Here is an 8,608-nt window from a genome sequence, read left to right on the forward strand (position 1 = left end):
AGATGATATCTCTATGGTTTCTATTTGCAGTACTTCAAATGAAGATGTGTGTTTAGCCGGAGAAGCCCAAAATCAATCAGATACAGAGGAAGTTAGTGATATAGAAATTGAAGACTTCATCAACAAATTGAAAGCAAGTGCAGAAGCATCTTCTGCAAAGAAAAACGACAAAGAAAAAGATAAAGCATAAAAAATAGAAGGCCCCACCAATTGATTATTGGGGTAAAAAGACAAAGACTTTTTATAAAAGTAATAGGTCCCCCAAACAGCTTTAATAAAGTAAGGGGTCCCTCCATTATCGGAAGGAATCTACTTTTATAAAACTAGTTTGTTCGATTTTAATAATGTAGTTTTTCTTTTGGCCACGTTTTAATTATTTTGTCGGCCACTTTTACTTTTCCATTTTGTTTGTTTGTAGACAGATCCATTATATAAGGATCACTCTTCTTTAGTTAGAGGTAGGCTTCAGCCAACATTAGTTCCTCTGCCTTCTCTCTAGTTTCTCTCTTCATCTGTAAAAAAACCCTTTGTAATATTTTCGTTCTGAAATAAAATCAAAAAGGTCACTTGGCCACAACTCAGGGTCTCTGTGGTGGTACTGTTCTTCTCCCTCCCTCTTCCATTTATACGATATTGTTAGCCTAAATGACAGGCTAAACAGGTAAGTGTTAGACTTGGTTCTCAATAGTTATCTGCTATTCATGTTTATGGTAGTTAGGAGTCTACTGTATCAAACCCGATAGGGTTTTGGGTTAAGGACTATATAGACCAGGCAGTTACTAGTCTCGACAGTAAACCTTGGTTAGTCCCAAGCTAACCAGTGGTGCTCGTTAACCCGTTTAGGCAGGTGGCCGTTGAAGGGTTGTGAAGAGCATCGTGGTTTAAGGTTTCCCTAGAGATTAGTGGCTAGGCCAGAACTGGTGTCCTTGTAATTCAATTCATGAGCCCTATTCGGAAGCGATCTGGTCCTTCCCCTTGGTATATATAACTTATATACTATATATTATATACTATATACTATATATAGAATTTAGGATATATATATATATATATATATATATATATATACACACACTATACTACATATGTACATAATTTTAAATTGAATTAAAAGTAGTTTAATTTTTGTCACGACCCAAATCCCGAACCTGGTCATGATGGCGCCTCTCGTGAAGACAAGGCCAGTCAGTCTAACCCAATTCGTCCTTTAAAATAGTAAGTTAACACAATTATAGTATAGACATGGTTTAATAATACCAAATAGCGGAAAGTATAGATAAAATGCGGAAATCCAACCCGACACAGCCCTAACCGGGGTGTCACAAGTCATGAGCAACTAAATAATTCTGATACAAGTCTACTAAATACGAAATTCGATACAATAAATCGAATAACATGGAAATGATAAGATAAGGGAGTCACAGGGGATGCGGACGCCAATAGCTACCTCGTAGTCTCCGAAACACCGCCTGGACTGGAAGGATCAGCTCTCAGGAGTGGAAATTTGCTATGCCTCAATCTGCAAACACGGTGCAGGGAGTAATGTGAGTACTCCGACCTAGTGAGTAATAAATATAAATAATGGCCGAAAGCAAGAAAACACGTAAAGGCACAAAGCATTCGATACAAAAGCAGTGAAATCACTTAAAACCAGTAAATCAGTGAAGTATCAAATGAAATCTCTTTTAAAACAAGTAAAACAGGTAATTTGGCAATAAATAACAAGTAGAAATCTGCCCCTCGGGCTCAGCATAAAAATAACAAGTAGAAATCTGCCCCTCGGGCACAGTATCAGTCACTCAGTACAGTATCAGCCCCTCGGGCTCACTCTCTGAACAGTATCAGCCCCGCGGGCTCTCTCTCAGAATAGTATTAGCCCCTTGGGCTACATCACAATCACTCATATTAGCCCCACGGGCATAGTATCAATCACTCATAACAATGGGTACCCGCACTCATTGAGGGTGTGCAGACTCCGGAGGGGCCCCTTACGGCCCAAGTGCTATATCAAGCCACCTCGTGGCATCACCACTCAGTATATCCCCACATCACTCAAGCCACCGCGTGGCATAAATAGTAACTCAGGCCCTCGGCCTTATATCACTCAACATATCCTCACATATGGCCCTCGGCCTCACTCAGTCCGAAAATCATCATAAGCCCCTTGGGCATCAGTAAAACAGTAGTGCTCAGCCCAAACAACATTTGAAAGATCATTTAAGTCTCAAATTCAAGTAAAAGTGGCTGAGTTTGTAAAGTAGTGTAAATCAATTGGATTGAGTTCAAGTAGTATGTCAAAATAGTGAGGAAACAGTGATAAAAGTCCAAGAAGAATTCAAATAGTCGGCACGAAGCCCAAATATGGCAATAAGCCCAAGTCATGATGACAACAATTAAGTCTCAATCAAATACACGGTAAAAACATCAATCGGGATGGACCAAGTCACAATCCCGAATAGTAAATGACCCCGCACCCGACATTAAGCACGTATCTCACCTCAATATAGCACTACGTTGTGCAATCCGGGGTTTCAAACTCTAGCTCGCTATGCCCTTGCCTCTCAAATCGGACTCCTTGCGCGTCGAATCTGACCAAAACCACAACGAATACGTCACAATATGCTAAGGGAACAATACCAAATCGAAAACAATCGAAAATATCAAAAATCCCAAAATTGGCAAAACCCGAGCCCCGGGCCCACTTCTCAAAACTTAGAAATTTTCACATCGTTAGATTCCTTATCATCCCACGAGTTCATACATATCAAAAGTTCTCCAATCCGACCTCAAATGGTCCTTCAAATCCCAATTCAAAAGTTAAAAAATCCCAAGCCCTTGTTCTTCCATTTTTAGCTTAAATTCCATGAATTTCTAGGTAAATTTCACAATAGAATCACGTTTTAGGTTCAAAAATCTTACCTCCAATCGATTCTCCTTGAATCCCTCTTTAATCACCTTCAAAAAGCTCTCAAATGCTCAGCTACGGAGGAAAAATGACTCAAACTCGCAGATGAAATGTTTAATAAACTTTCTGCCCAGGTCTGACCTCCCTTCTTCGCGAACACGGTCAACGCCTCGCGTTCGCGAAGCATAAAATTTTGCTTACCAATTATTGCTCTACGCGAACGGGTCAACCCAGTCGCGAATGCGATGCTTCTTCCTCCCATACCTTCGCGAACGTGGACGACCTTACGCGAACGCGATGAAGAAATTACTTGGACCCCAATTTACTCTACGCGATCGTGAGTTTCCTCTCGCGAACGCGATGCACATCTTCACCACCCTTCACGAACACGGCACCTGCCTCGCGAACGCGAAGGCCAAACCTTCACCTCTCTCAGCAGACTCTTCGTGAACGCGAGGGTCCTCCTGCGAAAGCGAAGAACAATCGTTTGCAACTGCTGGAACTGATTTTCTGCAGCTTCCCAAACTCCAATTTCGTCCGATTGACCACCCGAAACTTACCCGAGCGCCCCCCCCCCCCCCCCCCCGGGACCTCAACCAAAAGCACCAACATGTCCTAAAACCTCATTCAACTTGTTCCAATCATCAAAACACCTCAAACAACACCAAAACCATCAATTCACATCGAATTCAAGTCTAAGTTCTTCTAAAACTTCCGAAACACGCATTCTATCAAAAACCCGACCAAATCACCTTCGAACGACCTGAAATTTTACACACACATCCCAAATCACCTAACGAAACTACTGCAACTCTAGGAATTCCATTTCGACCCTCGGATCAAAATCTCACCTACCAACCGAAAATCGCCAAAATACTAACTTTGCCAAAACAAGCTAATTTCTACACCGGACTTCCAAAACCACTTCCGATCACGCTCCTAAGCCACAAATCATCCCCCGAAGCTAACCAAATCACCGGAAATCACATCTGAGCCCTCTAACTCATAAGTCAACATCCGATTGACATTTTAAAACTAAGCCTTACTTAAAGAGACTAAGTGTCTCATTTCTTACCAAAACCAATCCAAATCAACTCGATCGCACCATTTACAGATAATGAAGCATAAGAAAGCTAAAATGGGGAAAATAGAGCGGTAACTCATGAGACGACGGGTCGGGTCGTCACATCCTCCCCAACTTAAACAAACGCTCGTCCTTGAGCGAGTCAAGAAACATACCTGAAGCATCAAATAGGTGAGGATATCTGCTCCGCATCTCCCGCTCGGCCTCCCAGGTAGCCAGGTAGCCTCCTCCACGGGCTGACCTCTCCACTGTACCTTCACTGAAGTTATATCCTTTGATCTCAACTTTCAAACTTGACGACACAAAATAGCTACTGGCTCTACATCAATGGTCAAATCATCATCCAACTGAACCGTGCTGAAGTCCAAAACATGAGACGGGTCCCCAACATACTTCTAGAGCATAGAAACATGAAATACTGGATGCACACCTGACAAGCTGGGTGGCAAAGCAAGCATATAAGCCACCTCCCAATCCTCCTAAGTACCTTAAAAGGCCCAATGAATCGCGGACTCAACTTCCATTTCTTTCCAAATATCATAACACCCTTCATGGGCGAAACCTTCAGCAAGACCTTCTCGCCAACCATGTAAGATACATCTCGAACCTTCCGGTCTGAATAACTCTTCTGACGCGACTGCGTTGTACGAAGTCTCTCCTGAATCAACTTCACCTTCTCTAAGGCGTCCTGAACCAAATCTGTCCCCAATAACCTCGCCTCGCCGGGCTCAAACCAACCAACTGGAGATCTACACCGTCTCTTATACAACGCCTCATACGGGGCCATCTGAATACTAGACTGATAGTTGTTGTTGTAGGCAAACTCTGCAAGCAGCAAAAACGCATCCCAAGAACCTCCGAAATCAATAACACAGGCACGCAACATGTCCTCTCATATCTGAATAGTATGCTCAGACTGCCCGTCCGTCTGCGGATGAAATGTTGTGCTCAACTCCACCTGAGTACCCAACTCTCGCTGAAAAGTCCTCCAAAACTAAGAAGTAAACTGAGTACCTCTATCTAAAATAATAGTCACTGGCACACCATGGAATCGAACAATCTCTCAGATAAAGATCCCTCCCAGCCGCTCCGAAGAATATGTAGTACACACCGAAATGAAGTGCGCGGACTTGGTCAGCCGATCAACAACCACCCAAATAGCATCAAACTTCTTCAAAGTCTGAGGAAGACAACTCACAAAATCCATAGTGATTCTCTCCCACTTCCACTCGGGAATAACCATCTGCTGAAGCAAGCCACCCGGCCTCTGATGCTCATATTTTACCTGCTGACAGTTGAGAACTAAGCTACAAATCCCACAATATCATTCTTCATTCTTCTCCACCAATAGTGTTGCCTCAAATCCTGGTACATCTTTGCGGCACCTGGATGGATAGAATACCATGAGCTATGGGCCTCCTCCAGAATCAACTCTCTAAGCTCATCCACATTGGGCACACAAATCCGGCCCTGTATCCTCAACACACCATCATCACCGATGGTCACATCTCTAGCATCATCATGCTGAACTCTGTCCTTAAGGACAAGCAAATGCGGATCATCATACTGGCGCTCTCTGATACGATCATATAAGGAAGACCGAGAAACCACACATGCCAACACCCGGCTGGGCTCCGAAACGTCTAATCTCACTAACCGATTGGCCAAAGCCTGAACATCAACTGCAAGGGGAGTCTCCCCAACTGGAATATACCCCAAACTCCCCATACTCACTGCCTTTCGTCTCAAAGCATCGGCCACTACATTGGCCTTTCCTGGATGGTACAGAATAGTGATATCATAATCCTTAAGCAATTCCAACCATCTCCGCTGCCTCAAATTAAGATCCTTTTGCTTGAACAAATGTTGAAGACTGCGATGATCGGTGAATACCTAACAAGATACACCATACAAATAATGCCTCCAAATCTTCAATGCATGAACTATGACAACCAACTCCAAATCATGAACATGGTAGTTCTTCTCATGGAGCATCAACTGATGAGAAGCATAAACAATAACTCTACCCTCCTGCATCAATACACAACCAATACCAACTCTCAAAGCATCACAATACATGGTATATGAACCTAAAGCCGATGGAAAAACCAACACTGGAGCTGTGGTCAAGGCTATCTTGAGTTTCTAAAAGCTCTAATCACACTCGTCCGACCATACAAATGGAACACCCTTCTGATTCAACTTGGTCAAAGGCGATGCGATAGATGAGAATTCTTGAATAAACCGGCAATAATAGCCTGCCAACCCAAGAAAGCTACGAATCTTTGTGGCTGAGGACGGTCTAGGCCAACTCTAAACCGCCTCTATCTTCTTCGGATATACCTGAATACCTTCGCTGGACACCACGTGCCCCAAGAAAGCCACTGAACTAAGCCAAAACTCACACTTGCAGAATTTTGCATAAAGCTTCTCCTCCCTCAATTTCTGCAATACAACTCTCAAATGCTCCGCATGCTCCTCCTGACTATGCAAGTACACCAGAATATCATCAATGAATATGATAACGAACGAATCCAGATAAGGTCGAAATACACTGTTCATCAAATGCATGAACGTTGCTGGGGCATTGGTCAGCCCGAAAGACATGACAAGAAACTCATAGTGACCATATCTAGTCCTAAAAGCAGTCTTAAGAATATCTGAATCCCTGATCTTCAAGTGGTGATAGCTCGAACGAAGATCAATCTCCCTGAAGCTGATCAAATAAATCATCAATGCGAGGCAAAGGATACTTGTTCTTAATTGTTACTTTGTTCAATTGCCTATAATTAATGCACATTCTCATCGTGCCATCCTTTTTCTTCACAAACAAAATCGGTGCACCCCAAGGTGACACACTAGGCTGAATGAACCCCTTATCTAGGAGTTCCTGAAGCTGTTCGTTCAATTCCTTCAACTCTGCTAGTGTCATACGATATGGCGGAATGGAAATGGGTTGAGTGCCCGGCACCAGGTCAATACCAAAATCAATATCCCTATACGGTGGCATGCCCGGTAGGTCTGCAGGAAATACATCGGGAAACTCCCTAACAACTAGAACAGAATCAATGCTAGGAGTCTCCGCTCCAACATCCCTCACAAATGCCAAATATTAAAGACAACCCTTCCCAACCATACGCTGGGCCTTCAAGAAAGAAATCACTCTACTAGGAACATAATCAGTCACACCACACCACTCAATCCTCGGTACACCCGGCATAGCCAAAGTGGCTGTCTTGGCATGATAGTCTAGAATAGCATGACACGGAGATAACCAATCCATGCCCAAAATAACATCAAAGTCCACCATGCTCAATAGCAATAGATCAACTCGGGTCTCCAGACCCCCAATAGTCACAACACTTGACCGATACACATGGTCTATAATAATAATATCGCCCACCGGGGTAGATACATGGACAGGTAAAGCAAGACACCCTCAGGACGTACCCAAATGATGAGCAAAATATGAGGACACATAAGAATAGGTGGAACCGGGATCAAATAAGACAGAGACATCTCTATGGCAGACTGAAATAATACTTGTAATGACCGCATCGGATGCAATAGCATCGGTCCTGCCTGGAATAGCATAAAAACGGGTCTGGCCACCGCCTGATCGACCTCCACCTCTGGGGCGACCCCTGGCTGCCTGACCTCCACCCCTAACTGGTTGGGCGGATGCCGAAGTAACTGGAGCAGAAGACGAGGGCTGACCCCTCTGCTGTGAGGAACTAGCAGCACGATGAGGACACTGCCTCCACACATGTCCAAACTCTCCATGCTCAAAACATCTCCCAGGTGCTGGAGAATGGGACTAAAGGGAACTTCTCACACCGGAGTGACTAGCTGATCCACTCGGCATGGAAAAACCCTGAACAGACGGGGCACGAGATGAACTCTGAGCTGGAAGGGGGCTGAGTGAAGGCTGACCCTACTGAGAACCATGATAACCACGGCCTGAAGATGCCCCATGATACTCGGGATGGGCCGACTGAGCGGGCCTAAAAGAATGGCCTCTACCATACTGGAACTAGACCTTAGACGGAGCACCACTGAAACTGCCAGAACCTCGAGGGCTCTTAGCCTCCCTCTCCTCTCTATCCTGCCAACGAGCCGTCTCAATCTCATGAGCGATATCAACCACCTCCTCAAATGAAATATCCAAAACTCTCTCTCTAGTCATCAGAATACGGAGATGATAGTTAAGGCCATCCACAAACCTCTTGATCCTCTCACGATCTGTCGGGACCATCCAAATGGCATGACGAGCCAACTCAGAAAACCTCGCCTCATACTGAGACACAGTCATATCCCCCTGCCGAAGCCACTCAAACTGCCTATGCAGCTCCTCCCTAAAGGACTGCTGTATATACTTCTCCAAGAAGAGAGTGGAGAACTCCTGCCAAGTCAAAGGCACTACACATGCCGGCCTACGACTCTCATACGCATCAAACCAAGTGAAGGAATCCCCAGTGAACTGAAAGGTGGTAAATGCCACACCACTAGACTCAAGAATCCTTGTCGTACGGAGCATCCGCTGACACTTGTCGAGAAAACCCTGGGCATCCTCGCCCTCAACACCACTGAATGAAGGAGGCTGGAGCCTACCAAACCTC

Source organism: Nicotiana sylvestris, chromosome 8, assembly GCF_000393655.2.
Source record: "Nicotiana sylvestris chromosome 8, ASM39365v2, whole genome shotgun sequence".
NCBI lineage: Eukaryota > Viridiplantae > Streptophyta > Magnoliopsida > Solanales > Solanaceae > Nicotiana > Nicotiana sylvestris.